We start from the raw sequence: 17,538 nt of genomic DNA on the forward strand, positions 1-17,538 counted from the left end.
AATTCTACAGGTGAAATTTTTACTTTAGATTTCGATTTCCGTGTGATTCTGAATTATCCTTAATTTATGAACATGAGTGTATTTGGTTGTGTATGCTATCCTATGCGAGTACAAAATTTTACATATCTCTAGCATTTAAAATTACTAGTCTTATCTAGTACTTAAATTTTACAAATTTTCAAAAAATGTATTAAAAACAGCTTTCGCGTGTGGTAAAATTGCATGAAACCAATGAAATTGAATAAAAAAAATGATCCAAAATAAACAGAACTGTTCAAGTTCATAAAATTATGAAAAAGATTTTATCGACTCATTCTTAGTCAGTCGTATTTTTCGTATTTTCAATTTCAGTATTCTCTTTTAAGAAGTAGTTTATAATATAATTGGATATAAAAAGTGACTTTTCGGGCGTGAAAACATTCGTTGGCTTGAGTTTGCTCTTAAATTTTTCTCCAACGCTAGTGTGTGTGGTCAGCATCATCAAGAGAACATAGTTGTACTGCACGTATGGGATACTAATACTGATAAAAATTTCCGTCGTCTCTCAGGCTATACTTGGCTTGCAATATTGTTTTATAATTGTTGAGTTGCTATGGCTGGAGGTGATTCAGGGAGTTTTACCAACCTAAGAGACGACTTTAATTCACGATCGGCCATAGCAGCGATCTAACCGTTCTGAAAACAAACCCCTTCAAAAAACACAAACAAACTCCTTCAGAAAACAAACTCCTGAGATCACGGGAAATTTGATCTCTTCGAGTATCTAATTCTTGAATTCTACGTTGAAGACAAACTTAAGCCGAAGACGGCTTTGTATCCCAAAAAATCACTCTTCATCTGACTATAGTCGAAAAAACATATTATCAGCTATATAATATAATTTATTCACAATTGTTTATATAGGAATGAAATATCAATATGTACTTGTGCAATTTAACAACGATACGAGTTACTCATATAATTTTATCGCTTTTTCTGTTATGAATTATTTATTACCTTGGTTTTACTTGACTTCAAATGCTTAACAAAATAAACATACTCGCAATCTACAAGAAAGTTAATTATAAATATAAATCACCCAACGTTTATATACGTGCCCCATATCACTTGTATATATAGCCTCTGGAATCGGTATTATAATATAATCTTATATCAAACAAGTATTCATGACCCGTAGATGTACTTAACTGAGCAAGGTCTGTTTTTCCATTTCAATTTTTTTCCTTAGCGTGATGGATCGCTAAGCGTTTTGGCTCATGAAATTCGTGACTTTCTTGGCCATAAAGCTTCAATTAACATGAAATACAACTCATGCTTTTCAACACCTGCAATCAACGTCAGTGAAGATGAAAAGTTTAAGGACCACGGCTATTTCTTTTTTTTTGTCTTTTTTTTTCCTCTGAGCTGCAAATTAAACATTCTACCATTAAACTATGTGACGGAAATTGTTTATATGGCAATGAAATATCAATATTATACTTGCAATTTAACGAAGTAGAAGGTTTTAATGAATCACACGTTTTGAAATACGTGTTTTATATTCATATAAATATATCATTTTTCTTGTTATGAATTGTTTAGTATCTTGATTACTGATATATTTTTAAAGATATAATATGTAATATCAAAACGAATGAAATATATAATATATATGTATATGATATGTGTGTGCGTGTGTGTATATATGATTATATATAATATATATGTAATCAATTTTTTTTTACGGTTTTCAATGAATGAAAATAATTTTTTTTCACTAATAAGTGAATCAGAATCATTAGCAAGTTCAATTATAGAAAATAATTTAATACTGTCAAATTAAACAAATTTATTTTTTCTCAGGTCATCTGATAGTCATCGTCCGATGTCAGTCCATCACATCAACTATATCAAGAACTCAATTGAAAGTATTTGGCACTTTTGTAAGTTATTTTGTATTGTCTCCATTACTAATTTGCATAAGTTTTGAATAGTTTAACCTTCTCAAAAAAAGCTATCCAGAACACATTTAAAAAATGAACCACATAAAAAGTGTTGTAAAAAAAAGTGTGATAAGTATTTTAGTGTGTGAATCACTAAAATACTTATCAATTCATAAATTCTTTTCTTTTTTTTTCGATGAATCGGAATTTCACAGATGGCAACTACGCCAAACTTGACACATCACATGCGACAAGAGCAGTGCATAATTAATATTTATTACTATTTGCGTTACATAAAACTACCACTTTTGAATGGGAGTAATCTTTCTAGCTTGGGCTACATCTAAACGGATGAAAGTGTGATAATATTAAAATGTGGTAATGCTATGTAACGCAAATCTTAAGAAATATTAATTATGCACTGTTTGCATCGAATTTTATGTGCAACGTCGAGTTTTTAGCATTACAGTGCCATCTGTGAGCGAAATTTTTGACTTTTTTATTATTCATCACAAAAAATCTCGACGTAAGTATGTTGATGCATACCGTAACTTGCTTTTATGTCTATAGGTTGATTTTTTAATTAAATTTAAAATGATTCTAGAACTTTTGAAGCGTGAATTTGCGAGTCGCCCACTCGTAAATTTACGCTTTTTTGGGATCAAAATATAACATTTGCCTGCAGCTTATTTCTAATGTAATTTTTGACAAGACTGAATAATTTCTATAATTATGGACAAAGAACACACACCATGTTGAATTCTTCAAAAGATCTGCCTGATTTTTAACTAGATCATGTTATAACAATCGCAAGAGACTATATGAAATTTATTAAATTACGTATCACCTACTTTGCATGAAAAAATCTAAAAACCTGTTTACACAAAATAAAGTAGGGAGATTATAGAATATCATTATATTAAGAAGACACCAACGAATAAGGCAAATACTCGAAAATACAAAAATCCTAATGCATTTCGACACCAATGGGTGACGTCTTCAGAGGAAAAATATTTAACCACTAGTTATATACGCTGACCGAATTTCCCTCTTGGGTTGAATACAAAATCTTAACGCTCAGTTGCTTCAGCGGAAAAAGTACGTCTTTTCACTGCAAACGTCGTGAGCCTGCGTGAGATACTAATGCAGTGTCCTGATTGGACGCTTGCGGAATAGTGCTACCAGATTGGACTCGAAATGAATTTAAGCAATGGTGTTGCGATCGGGGGTGTAGATTTATTATCGTTAACGTTATTTATTATCGTATAAGCGTGACTAGTGGTTAAATATTTTTCCCTCTGAAGACGACACCCATTGGTGTCGAAATGCATTAAGATTTTAGTATTTTCGGGGTATTTGCCTTATTCGTTGGTGTTTCCTTAATATTCTTGAACAAAGTTGATCAACTCTTCCATATCATTATATTGTTAGCAAAAAAATGATAATGGGATAGAGTAATATAAGAACAGACACTAGATTTACTTTTCCCTTGATTACGATATTCTATTCTAATTTTTGTAGCTTAAAATATATTTAAAACTAGCTATTATACCCGGCACTGCCCAGGTTTCCTCAATGTACTGTGTGTGTCGAAGAAGTGACAAACCATTGCAAAGGAATAAACACGTCTGAGATATATTGTTAGGGAACCCCGGTAACCAAAGTAAACATTTCGTAAGTCATTGTTGAGGCACACAAACCATTGTCGCCCATGGTTTTTCGCCCATTTCAAGGATTTGACCTGATTTGAGGAACTTTTAAAGTAGTCTGTCGTTCAAGTCAGGTGCTGTTTCGTATATATGCAGAATTTTGGCGAAAATTGGTCTAAAATTGTAGATTTATATCGAGAGTATACGCACAGAGACCCACAGACACAGAAAAAAAAAATCAATTTTATATATCTGTATGTCGGAGGTAAAGGACACCATGTCAAAAAGTGGAATTTTACAGGAAAGCAGTTTAAATGGTTTTTGTGTATTTATTTACAGCTTGCTTGTTTATGAATTTTTTTCAATAAATCTTTGTACATTCATTTTTTACACTACTTACAGCACTTCCAAATTTTAATACTGTAAGCTTTAGGGTTTATTAATCAGTGAATTAAGAAAAAAGGTTTATAAAAAGCTTATGAACATAGTTTATCTCAAAGAGTTAAAATAAAAAAAAAGTAAATACCTGTGACACAGTGCCTTATCTTCTACGTTTGAGTGTTGATAAAAATGAATTTTTCATATGCAAAATTGATTTATTCCACTTTTACGACAAATATTATGCTTTAAATAATATTAATGACATCAATGCTGTAAAAATGTTGATTGATATTGAAAAAACAAAGTTTTGTACATCAAACTCGTCAAAAGTATCATCTTCGTGAACTCCTGGGTAATCTCGGGCGTTGGCATACTTTTTTATATTATTATAAAAACTATGCCACTCAGAAGGTAGAAATGGCAACAATGATATCATGTCTTCATATTTTTGCCTAGAAATCGGTAACCGGTCATTAGTGACGGGTGGTAAACCTTCAGGCCATGTATTGATTTCACTTTTACTTCTACGGGATCTTCTTAAATCAAGTTCTTTGAACTCATCATCAAAAGAAGTTTTAAAAAACAAGTTTTCCCCCATAAAATTTTGACGCAGTGCCATCTTAATGCATGTGCTCATTCGGACGCAGCCAGTGGGTAGTCGAGGGAGCAGCATAAAAAATCAGATCTGTTTAAAACTTCCGGCATTAAGCATGTAAATTGCTAGGCATTTCTAACCAGGTAGAGGCCACATGAATGAATGAACGCCAGAAATTTGCCACTGGACTTATCCCGTTGCCGAGATCTCTTCCAGTCCAGCTTCGTGCCAGAGTGTGGAACACTTCATTTTGTGTCAAAAAAGAAAAAAAAAGAAAACTTCCAAAAATTTTTACAACATATTTTCCCCGGACAATTAACAAATTTTGTGGTGATTACAGACGAGATGGGGTTGGGAATTGAGAAAAGTTTCGGGGTTTCGTTAAGACGGATGAATGTGCACATATTAGGATGGAGGTATATTTTAAAAGCAATTGGAGGGGGGGGGGCATGCCATCTCATCTGTTATCTCACACTTGCCATATTATATACACAGGATACAAAAAAAACGAAATGAGAATCTTATTGTGAAATATAAAATATCCATCGGGGCCAGTCATCTCGCTTAACACATTATTGGTGAGCAAATGGATTTGATCACTTGCGGACTAGAAGTCAGCTTCAGTTTTATTGGGTTGAGTTCGCTCGCTCCGGTGGATTTGATGAAAATATACAAAATAGGAATATTGTTTGGGGGAATATGTACAATTAGGGATCACCCGTGCCATCTCGCTTAGCACCTTACTCGGTGAGCAACGTGAATACGACAATATGAGTACGCACGTGTGTTGTGGACATGAAATGCATGAAGAACTTGAATAGAGGAAAGAGAAATACACATATACACAGGTAGAGGCCACAGAAAAACCAGTTTGCCTGAGACCATGATGCGCTTGAGACAGTCATGTGTTGACGAACCTGTAGGTGAACACATTTGAACATTAAAATAGATTGTTTGTCAGTATTAAGTTTTCTCGAAACAAAAGGAGCTTCTCGGCCGATAAACAATGAGTTCATTTGCGTGAAATCTTCTGAACTCCACATCGTGTACCGTGTATTTGGTAGCTATTCGGCGTACAAGTTGTTGTCAGTATTGTCATGATCATTGTTTTTTCTTCTTTTCCTTTCTATATGATTATGAACTGTGTCAGCTTCCACATGGGTGTGGCTCATTAAGAAAAACTTCTGACCTATTCGTTGAATCTGAGGGTGGGTTTTCAAAATCCAAAAAAAAAAAAAAACATAACCAGAAACTTACTCTCATTTTAACCATAACAATTATCTGTCCATATGATGATTTCTTGTATGGTAGAGGGGCGGGACATATGACAATAAAAACAGATAAATTTAATTTGAAAAATGTTCAATTTAGTCTTGGGATAATTTCTGTATAGTTACTGGACCACAATCAATAGTGCTTAATTATATCTAGAGACCATGCAAGGCAATTTGTCCTGATATGGTGCTGTATTCTTCGCAAGTATACATAGAGTTATACGACTTTAAGTCTACTCGGTGCCCTTTGCCTCTTGACAAAATGTGACATGATGCCTTTTATGAAGTGAATATCTCTGGAATTTTTTATGGAAAAGGGACCTAGTTCCCTGCACTTAATTGTAGTGTAATGAAAGTACAGCAAAAATAAATACTATTATCCAAATTAAAAAAAAAAATAGACATGATGTCCTTTTACCTCCAGCAGATACAGATATATCCAAAAATGTAAATACATAAAAATATTTCATCATATTTGCTATCTGCAGTTTTGAATTATAAATCATTCAATTGGAGACATTTGAAATTACCTAAAGGTAATAACATATAATCATCGAAGTAGTATACAGTAATAAGAAGTTACGCGATAGGTGGGATCGATGGCAACCGCGTAAGTCGAGGTAAGATTTTGTATAGAAATACATAGGAACATAGAAAAATTAGCTGATTCTGACCAATATTGAGGAAAAACGCCTGTCTTTTTCCTTCTTGCTATGGGTGTACAACTATGGTACTTCACTATGACTTCATAAAATTTAACTCGCCTAGAGACTGGAAAAGTCTACAATCTATGCAACTGAAAATCCGAGTATTAAAAGCTTTTTCAATACCTTGATAACACTTTGGTCCATCGAAAGAAAAATGCTACTTTTCTACCTGTTTGCTGGAGGGAAAAAACAACTTTCACCCCCATGGTTCGGAATTCATTTAGAGTTACACACTTTGTGCAGTGCTCGTAATTATTATAACATTAAACAAATTGTTTTTAAGATGTTGGACTTCAGGTATGAAATTGTGACCCCTTCTCTGCAAAAAAATGTGAGATACCATATTAAAGCCTTAGGATTCATTTTCAAATCACGGCAAAGTTTTCATCGCATGTGTATTTTAGGTGAGGTGCACACCGGTGCAATACTGCAAGCGATGAAGCATGCGGCTTGGCACGAATTGGTTAAAAACCGGAATTTATGGTTTTTCAACCAATCTGCGTCGAGTTGCATACTGCATCGCTTGCAGTCCAGTGTGCACCCTGTCTTAAGGTCGCAATACGTCACTGACGTGACGTGATTTCATGTCATATCAGAGTAGTGTGTTTCGGTCTCTCAAAAAATCATTTAGTTTATACTCGATTATAGGCTAATTATCTATTTTCTTAGCAATAACCTCGTGATTATGGTTGAATTTCAGAAATATGTATTTTTCACAGAAAAATGCGTAACTTCGAAATCGCGCAACCCAGGGTAGCATAAGTTGGGTTATCACTGTATTCGGAAAAGATATAGTCAGTAAAATATTTATATCGAGTAAGCTATCATTATTAAATATGTGGTCAAAAGAGGAAACGGTAGAAAAGTTGGATATAATATTTCATGCTGGACATATCCCAGATAAGAAACCAAATATTTTCCTTCTTTGAAGGTGAACAACAACTTTGAGAAACGAAAGAAATAAATAAGATTCAGCGAAAAAGGCACTGGGAGAGCAAGCAATCTGCTTTCGGCTCGAAAGAGCTGCTTGCTTGGCCGAGAAAAAGCGGATAACAAGAACGAATTGGTGGATTGCCCATCCGGCGTGTCAGACAGACATCTTTCTTTTACGTTTGTGATCGGTTTCTCCCAGTAGTGCCCTGGACAAAGATTGACCTATATCTGAGAGGAACAGAATTCTATTTGTAATTCTCTTCTGCGTTATTTTGCTCTTCTTCCTCTTTTACCATCTACGTTTAACATAAATATTGCGACCCCAAAAGAAAGATTTTCTTGCAGCAACATATTCTAGGTGAATCCAAAGAAGCGAGAACGAAATGGAAAAAAAAAACCAGGTAGGAGTTTTGACGGATCTTGAAGATGTTGTCACTGCGGAATTTGAATGTGGCACCTCATACCTAACATTTTCTTTGACAGACCGATCAGACGAATCCGTCCCACCCAATACAAACGCATACAACATACGCTCACACTTTGTTGCTGCATTATTTTGGGACCTACAAGTTCAAATACGAATACCAGAATTTTAAAGTAGTGTGAAGGGAAATTCTTTGGGATTGCCATGGCTGTTATTTCGTATCCGAAAGGTTGTGTGGATTACTTTTATAGATCTGTCGGTATTTCGCACTGGAGACCAATTTCGGTTTTGCAATACAGAAAATTTTATATGTGTATCTGAACATTTTTTTTTTTTGCAATTTCTTATAAATCTATCTTTATATATTGAAGAACATCCGTGTAAAGTTGGAGTTGCCATAGTAAATTTCTGCGCCCATACTCTACCAAATAATTCAACTTCTAGAATGAAAAATAGAAATTTGTAGGTAGATCTTATAAAATATTAAAATGCAAAATATACAGCTAACAAATACGTATTTTTCATTCCGAATAAAATTTATCATACGAAAGTATGTTGTACTGTTTCAGTTAATTTGCTTATTTAGGTTTCATTTCACTATTAAATTTCTTTAGAAAATATCTAAGTACCACATACATAATTTTTTTACGAGTTTTAGTACTATTTCAAAAACAAATGCAGAGATACTAATTTTCTGACATTTATCCACCAGCATTTGCATAAAAATGCATTATTTTTGCTTCATTTAAACGCGTGCGAATTTTTAACTTCAAAAATGTTGGACGCGTCGTACGTAATTTTTTTCAAAAATATCTTGAAATTCCGTTTAAAAAACTAAGCTATTTGCATTAAGTAAATCATTTAAAATAGAAATTGTTCATTTCAAGTTTATTTTCGTAGCAGTGGCGTAAAAATACACCACTATTTCAAAGTTAAATTTTTTCCTGATTTTTTTTAATTTTATTATTTGAAGTTTTCAATATTTTCAACTTGAGTAATCCTTTGTTACAAATTCCAACCATTTTTTCTCTTTCCTGTAGATCATTATGAGTAAACAATTCGATCTTTCATTTTTTCCCATTCATTGAATAAAACATTTATTTGAAAAACACAGAAAAACAACGATAAAACTTCTTTTATTTTTTATAATGCATTATTATATTTTTGAGATGAACCTGTTGTCCAGCATCCAACAAAACACCAAGCTAATTACAGAGGATTAGGAAATGAAAATAACGAGACGTATTTATTATTATTATTTTTTTCGTATTTAATTCCCTACTGATGTTTGTAGCGCGATTAATGACTTTTAAAAGCATCCAGGCAAAACAATTTAATCACCACTTTCATCCGCTTGAGTGACATGCCAAGCATAGGGCGAGAGGCCAACATTCGTAGCACTAGAGAGTAGAGAGGAAACAGGCTGCCAGTGATACCACCGAAGAACTGCAATTTACGATACCCCTGCCAGAAAGAGTTCATCAGTCAAAAAGCTGTAAACTCCATGTTTCAACAGACCGTACACGTTACATGTCTAGTGCAGATTGGAACCCGTAGACTTCATGAGTGACTGTCATGCGAGTGACAGTCGAATTAAGGAATAAGTCCACTGTATATATACACTGCTCTTCAATAACTTCCTTGGAGATCAAATCGAATGACTAACATGTTACGGTTGTAATGCATAATAGCTAATAGTCTCGGTAAGTTTACTGCTTTTACTCGTGACACTGCTCAACGCTGATTTTGTTCTCAAAGATATTTCAGGGATTTTAGAATGATTTTGGGGCGCTAATAACGAATCTGAGATTGGTTTTGTCAGATTTGCTCTAGTTTTTGAGATAAAGTGAAAATTAAATTTCAATGGTAATACCCTAAGCAACATACGAATTACATTGCAATTGAGCATTATAAATAAATACAGTAAACCAGTGACATAGATATTTTCCAGTGATTATAGGGTAATTTTGAGGCTCTGATTCCACAAATCTGGCATTTCTGTATCTGTCAGATTGTCTCTAGTTTTTGAGATGAAGTGAAAATTACATTTCAATGGTAATACATGTAGCATACAAATCACATTGTTGAGAGAATACAAATCACATTGTTGAGAGAATACAAATCACATTGTTGAGAGAATACAAATCACATTGTTGAGAGAATACAAATCACATTGTTGAGAGAATACAAATCACATTATCTCAAAAACTAGATTCAATTCGGCAAAACTAACATCAGTTTTGAAATTAGCAGCTCCAATATACTCTGAAACCATTAAAATTTCCTTAAGAACATGATTTTTTTAGCAATGTTGTATAATACCGAAGTCTGGTTGGAAAATTTGATAAATTCTAAAAAAAAATATACACCGGTATATGATGGAAAAATTTGTTGAATAAGAGTTAATAATATCGGAGAAAAATCACATCATTTGTTAAATAGGAGTTCGTTATAACCCAATTTATCAAATTTACCATAACATATACATGAATATTCATTCACTCTCCAGGAGATAGATAAATTATATATGAATATAGATAAATATATATGAACATAGATAAATATATATGAATATAGGTAAATATATATGAATATAGATAAATATATATGAACATAGATAAATATATATGAATATAGGTAAATATATATGAATATAGATAAATATATATGAATATAGATAAATATATATTTCCCTTTATATACATGAAGCATGATTGAAGCTACATATAGACATTGATTTATGTAAATAAAGTCCAATGATTTTCAAAGTACAGTACATACTTCTTAAGATCAGTAAAAAGATTTTGTTTTAATTTTTTAGTGTGCTTACAAGAAATTGTTAAATGATATAAGTAATAAAATAATTTTTAAATATACAGGCTGCCCTAAATTGATTGTATGGAGGGTGTCTATGGAATTGTTGACTTTAGAAACAATTTTGCAAGTACAGAAGATTCAGTTTTCAAATGACGTGCAGTTACTCAAAATTTCCCAAGGTATCATGTACACACAAAAAAAGAATGAGTAACTTTTTATATGGAACCTGTGTGTGTGCTAAAACTTTCGATTAGTGAAATGTAAAATGGTAATCTAATAACAATTTAAATCGAGTTTAATATATTATAACCGAAATACTGTTTGAATTGTATGCATGAAAACTGATTGTTTTTCAAAAACTGCTTGATTTTTTTGAAATAGTAATATCTGAGATTAGGCTCAACCTGGAATTCTTGTGGTCTTGGGATATTCTAAGAAAACCACGTGTGGGAAACAAATAAAAGAACATCATAAATGTAGGAAAGGAGCGTTGTGTCCGTTAGTTTTTGGTCTTTCATAACATTTCTCCGATTTTTGAATTCAAATACCTTAGCGAATATTGTATTTAGAATCATAGAATTTTTTCTGTTGGCCCCGGGAGATACAGTGCAACAACTTTCTAATTGGAAGTTAGAAAACAAGGAGACCGTAAACAAATTTAAATTTGTCATTTTGTGACGCACCGTCTTTTCACTCTCAAAACTGGTACAAGGTAATTTTTGATCGAATTTTGAGCATTTTTTAAATTGAACCATATCTCTACGACGGACAGTTGATGAGATAAAGGTAGCATTAGCACTTACATATAGAATATGTTAGGTTGTAATAAGGCGAATAACGGTTAAGTCAAATGCGTTAGGATCGAAACATACTTGAAATTGATCCTAAACACCTGCGGTGAGATAGCAAAGCCATCGAACCTAGAATGTTTCACTTCCTGTATCCCGACCATCAGAAGCTCAGTGATACAAGTCGAGCCCTTTTCGCATTTCGTTAACAAGACATTCGCTCCACTTACTCAGGCGCAGGATCAGCTCAATTTTCAGACGTGCTACTCCGAAGAGCGGTGACCCTTTACAATGATTTCATTTTCGTTATTCGTCACCGGCTGTAAACTAGCACGAAAACACGTAAATTCTACGGCGAGGAGAAGGAAGTAAGCATCGACTCTTGATGACGATGTCCTTGCTGGAAATGTTTTCTTACGCAGGCCATAAAAGTCGGAGAAGTCATAAAATTGCACTTCAGACACGGGACATTAAAAGAGCCTTTTCCCGCCATCGGGTCCCTTCTGCTCGCCTTGCCCTTCTATTTTCTCATTCTCTGGTATACGCCCTGGTCGCCCCTGATACATCGCAAAACCCATATCTCGTTCTGCGTCTCCTCGCTAATTTCGAAAAGAAGAAAGCTTGCTTAGATGCGCCTGGCTCTTTACCATTTAATTAAAGTAACTGGGACATGTCCTAGTAGAAGATCATTCCTACGAAAGCATTTTGGCTCTCGCAAAACTCCTCCTTCCATTTTTTTATATCATTTTTGGCAATAAACAGGCGTATTTCTTAGAAATGACGGTACAATTCCAGTTTTACTCACAAAGGTGCTCAGTGTATCTTTATTAGTTCCTCCTCCCCTCTTGATATAAAAATTGTCTCTTAAATCCGGACAATTGCGGTACTTGCCGGAAAAATATGAGGTGTGTGATACCACTTCAATATTGGCTAATCATATTTTGTCGTTGGCTGTAACGGATCTTACGGTAATGAGCTAGCATTAGTCTTCAGCAAGAAGTCACAGAAATGGAGTCCAGGAGAGAGGTTCGGATAGAAATTTTTAATTTTAATTTTAATTTTAATAAAAATTTCTACTATAGAGCAGTGGTTGCTAATTGGGATCCGCAAAGCTTTTACTCAGGTACACGGTACAATTGTAGAAAAAAAAATGAATGCCAAGTTGAAAATGAATTACTTGAAAGTTTCAATTAAATTAACGCGCAAAAGCACCGATGCAACTTTGGTAGACTGCCTCGTTGGTAGATTGGTTCTCGATAGAAGTATGGAACATTCTTTTAGTTCTTTTGCAGACCAGATGACATTGCTATCGTATCACATTTACTATTACTCGATAGAATGTCCTCTATGTTCAAGAACATTGTCACTGTTAGATGGCTGTAGTATCTGCTACTATAAATTGGAGGTCTATGGCAGATACTGAGATTTCCAGGGGGCGCACGACTAAAAGCATTTGTGAACCTTTGCTATAAAGCAGTGTTTTTAGAGTGGGTAATATTGCCCCACCCCCGGGTGAAAGAATATTTCAATTTCAGAATATAATTTATGGATGTAATATAGTATCCTACGGTATTGTCTGCGTTGGGGGGGGTTAGAATTTTTTTTAAGAAGGGGTGATAGAACAAAAAGTTTGGGAAACTGCTTATAGAGAAATTAAAAAAAATTAACTTTCAAACTCAGAAATTAATATTATTCATGCAATGGTGAGAAAATGAACTCTAACAAATTCCACCGAAAATTATTCGATTATTTATTAGAATATATTTCACAATAGAATTCGAAACAATCCACTAAAAACAATTTGAATATAAACATGGATTATGCCATTTTGTACTGTAAAACTCTCATAAATTCTGTTCTTAAAACTACCATCACATACAGAATAATCATTATGTAAGTTCAGTTCTATACAAAAATGGGAGGCTTTTAATGGTGATATTTCTCCCATGAGCATAGACGTTTTTTTATGAAATTCAAAGCTGTCGCACAGCATAAAATGATACTTTTTCACCCTCTCGTTTATCTACAACGTCCCCGAAGCCAGTTAACTTTTCTTCCACTACCGTTAATAGCACAGTTGTTTAGGAGCTGAGTTTATTTGTCTTCATAAAAGCTTGGCACCTAAAGACAAGAAGAAGCTTAAGGAACAATAAAAGCACGAACTAAAATAAAATAAAAAAATAGAAGCCTCGTTTGCTAATGGCATACACACACACACATCTTTACTCTTCCTTTAAATATTACATAAGCATTTAAGACTGCTTTTGAAGTCATTTATTTTCATTCATTGTTGATCGACGTGCCATTAACAACAGTGTTTATAATTTCACTAGAAGAGAAATTTCTCACTTTAGGGAAAAGTCGTTATTTGTAATTTTTCAAAGGGTCTTTTGGACAGATTATATTTCTCCCGCTGTTATAGATGCTTCATAAATGTGAGTGGATTTCAATTTTTTATTTTAAAATTGCGAATACGTTAATAACATTCTCGTTTCTGGAATATTGAGCATGTTGGCGACTAGGGAAATTGGTCATTCGTATTTGGTCTTTAAATTACATTGTGTTATTGTTTAGAAATTGTGATTTGTTCATTTTCTCCCTTAAATATAAAATAGGATAAAACTGTTGATCAATAAATCAATATCATTTTGGGGCATTACTTTGATCCTACCCGTGTATTCCAAAAATCAGTCACCTCAATGTTTTGGGCGAAAAAATATTTGATCTGTTGTCTAGACGTTCTCAAAAAAAAATCTATAATACATTTTATTTGTTATTATTAGTTTTTGTTTGGAAAATTCTGTTCTAGAAAAAAAAAGAGAAGAAGACCGATCAAAGCAGCTAGAAGTCACTAACCAATACTATTGATTTTTCTACAATATTCTCAATACTCGCTTATCTGGTTGCTGTTACCATGTTAGTTTATAGTTAGCTGGCCGTAAAGACGGCCAACTTCACTGTAAATCATTGCTGTATACATCTTGGCAGATTGCCAGGGTTGAATCCGGGAATCGAAGCAAAGGGTAACGGAAACGAGCGGAAAGTAAAGGGTGGACGGATAGGGCAACAGACGGAATGTTCCCATTTCTCTCCGATTTTAATAATGTTGCTTTCTTCAAGGATGAATGCATAGCGTCCACTAAACATATATTTTACCAATCTTATCTGCTTTCATTTAACATTGGAGTGGAATGAAGCTGCAATCGCTACATGCGAGAATTTACAACTTCCTTAAGTTGAATTAGTTGAAATAGTTATTATTTTAATTACCAGATATATTTATTTGTTAGGTATATACACTTGAACATTAACCCTCTAAGGTTCACCCTCATAAAAATGTATTGTTTTGGTTTTTTTTTACACATACGGATGTAACTGGTTGCTGATAGCATATTTCTAATTGAAACAATACATCAACACAGCAATCTGATTAATTATAGTGGAATTTTTAATTAGCTAAAAAGGTTAATTAAAGGCAAAATATACAGTTTGCCTTGATTTTAATGTTACCTATAAAAAGATCAAATCTTGCTCAGCTAAGTTGAACACTTGTTCGCTTGAATTTTATTTCTGATTCCCTCAAGTTGGTGCGATTTTATAAATCTTTAAACACATAAAATTTCAGTAACGCCCAAAAAATGATACCTACAAGGAATCAACTCTTTCTAGATAAAAACGCATTGTACTTATAAAGAAATATTTTGTACTGAAATGACACTAAATGACTTACTTTTTAAATTACCAAAAAATTGAGAATATAAATGTTAATGACGGTTTTTTTTTACCATGTATTTGCCATGTATATTCAATTATATACGGAACCATAGTGGGTTAATTGACTATTTAGTCAGAAATATATTCCTTCTTTCATGATCTATATAGTTTTCTAGTTATATGATTTAATTTACGACTTTAAATTATTAGATTATCACTTAATGCTACTTATGATCCATAATGACTTATGGATCTTCATCTTCTCATCTTCTATGGATTTTTATTGAAAGAAAGAGCATTGTCTTTGGATCTTGCTATATATTTTTATTCTTCTTCAGCTCTATTTTGAAAAAAACCAAAAAAACATAACAGCTTTTAGTGGGTACATCCTGCAATGACACGATGAATGTTGATGAGCTGCTGTTGCGTGATGAGAAGTGACGCTCTCTTAAAATAAGCGTCCACCTACGAGAGAAGTAATTCAATGACGTTTCTGTTGAATATATAATATGTATCTGCCTACTCCGAAACTGCTAAATATATACAGTTTCGCTGCTATCATGTTGTCGTCGAAATGAATAAGCTGAAATACACCCACATACGCATGAAACTCATAGCTTTATGATGCTTTCAGAAAATCATTGATGTAGATACTACAGTAGAACTTGGTAAATTCGAATTTTGGATAATTCGAACTTTTACAAACTCCCCTTGAGAGATTTTTTTTAAATTTAATGGTAGTTTTTTTTTTAATTCGAACCTTTTCCGAATTTTTTGGATAATTCGAAGTTGGAGGGAAAATCATGATTTTTGTATGAGCAAATTTAAATTTGGGAATATTCCTAGAAGATGTCGGACTTTGCTTTTTTCTATCAAGTTATTGAACAACAAATTTTCAAAGACCAATAAAAGTTTTAAAATTCTGTTTTCTCTACTCTTTTTAGTAATTGTTTAATGTCCATTTCACCTTTTTCAGCTGGAATGCATCGAGACTGCGTACCACTTAATACGGATTATGCTTTTCAATCTATAGGATCAAGGTGTAACATTCTTTCTGAATCTTTTTGTCGTCATTAAGAGTAGGAAAGAATCGAAAGACGTTAATGAAAGTATATTTTTTTTGATAGGATGAAGATGATAAGCAAAATTTGGGAAATAGTTTCATAACGGATGATCATGAACTGTTTCCGTAAATCAATCTTTGAACATGGTCAAGACATTCTGCACTAATGCTGATTCCAGAAAAGTGGAATAATAAATTATAAAAAAATTTTAAACAGTTTCGTAACTGATAATAAAATTTTGAGAATTGATAATTATCCCATGTGAATGTTGATGATTATGTTACAATTTGTAATAATTTTACAGATCCAAGATAGATCAATTGGATAATTCGAACATTTTTCCAGTGACTTTGGACTTCTAATTAACCAACTATATATTGCCATCTTATTTTGTACTCTGAAATTTTTAACTAGAATGAAACAAGAAAAATAAATGTCTAAGACTAAAAAATAGCTTGATTTATATTTGGCTTGTTATTAGTTTTCAGTCACTTAATCAGATAATTTTTCAACATAAAATTACTCAATGCCATAGATATTGATTTCTATTCACGTCTATTATGCTATGTTTGTTCATTTCTTACATTTATGGAAAAAAAATATTAAACAAAACACACAAAAATGTATGTGTTTGTTTTATATTGAAACTTTAAAAAAATCCATTCGTGAAAAACCAAACTACTCCATCAGAAATACATAACTTCCCTTTTTTTCCCCCGAATAAAATGCAAATAAATTGAAGGAGTCTATGTCAAAACAAATATTCTATTCATGAAAAATTGCTAGAAAAAATTACAGTTTCAGTTCACTTATTTGCACATTTGGTAGTTTTTTCTCTTTTATCTTTCTGTCAAACTTAAATAAGAACGTCATTTATTTTCGAGATTATCGGCAAAAAGATTTCTTCATTTCCATGACCTTTAGAATAATGAATTACTATTAAGCAATCTCTGATGAATGTCGATGAATTAAAAAAAAGCAAATATCGAAAATTAATCATCTTTTGTGTTCCTTCAAAATGACGCGTATGTAATTTAAAAGGAAATTGCTGGCTAGAGAAATATATAAAAAAATTGAAATAAATTTTAAATAGAAAAATAAATTTATATCGCAGGATATGCTTTTTTTCGGATTCCTTGTCAATAGATATAAATATGCAACAAATAATCCTCAACGTATGCGAATGTTTAACATTTTGCGGTCTTATGTCGAGGTAGACTCGACATAGTTCTGCATGAGGAAACGATGATATTTCATTGTTACCATTACC

General features: G+C 32.9%; 1 protein-coding gene across 5 annotated transcripts in view; it reads left to right on the forward strand.

The window, feature by feature from the left end:
- The window catches only part of LOC149085241 (uncharacterized), a 396,426-nt gene that overhangs the window by 205,128 nt on the left and 173,760 nt on the right, over nt 1-17,538 (forward strand). For all 5 annotated transcript variants that reach the window (XM_089233124.1, XM_089233128.1, XM_089233125.1 and 2 more), the window contains one exon: nt 1,843-1,922. The gene's annotated coding sequence lies outside the window, so the exon portion shown is untranslated. The remainder of the gene's footprint in view (nt 1-1,842; nt 1,923-17,538) is intronic.

Source organism: Pholcus phalangioides, unplaced genomic scaffold, assembly GCF_987345545.1.
Source record: "Pholcus phalangioides strain wild (caught in Gottingen) unplaced genomic scaffold, Ppha-v1.0 ptg000007l_1, whole genome shotgun sequence".
NCBI lineage: Eukaryota > Metazoa > Arthropoda > Arachnida > Araneae > Pholcidae > Pholcus > Pholcus phalangioides.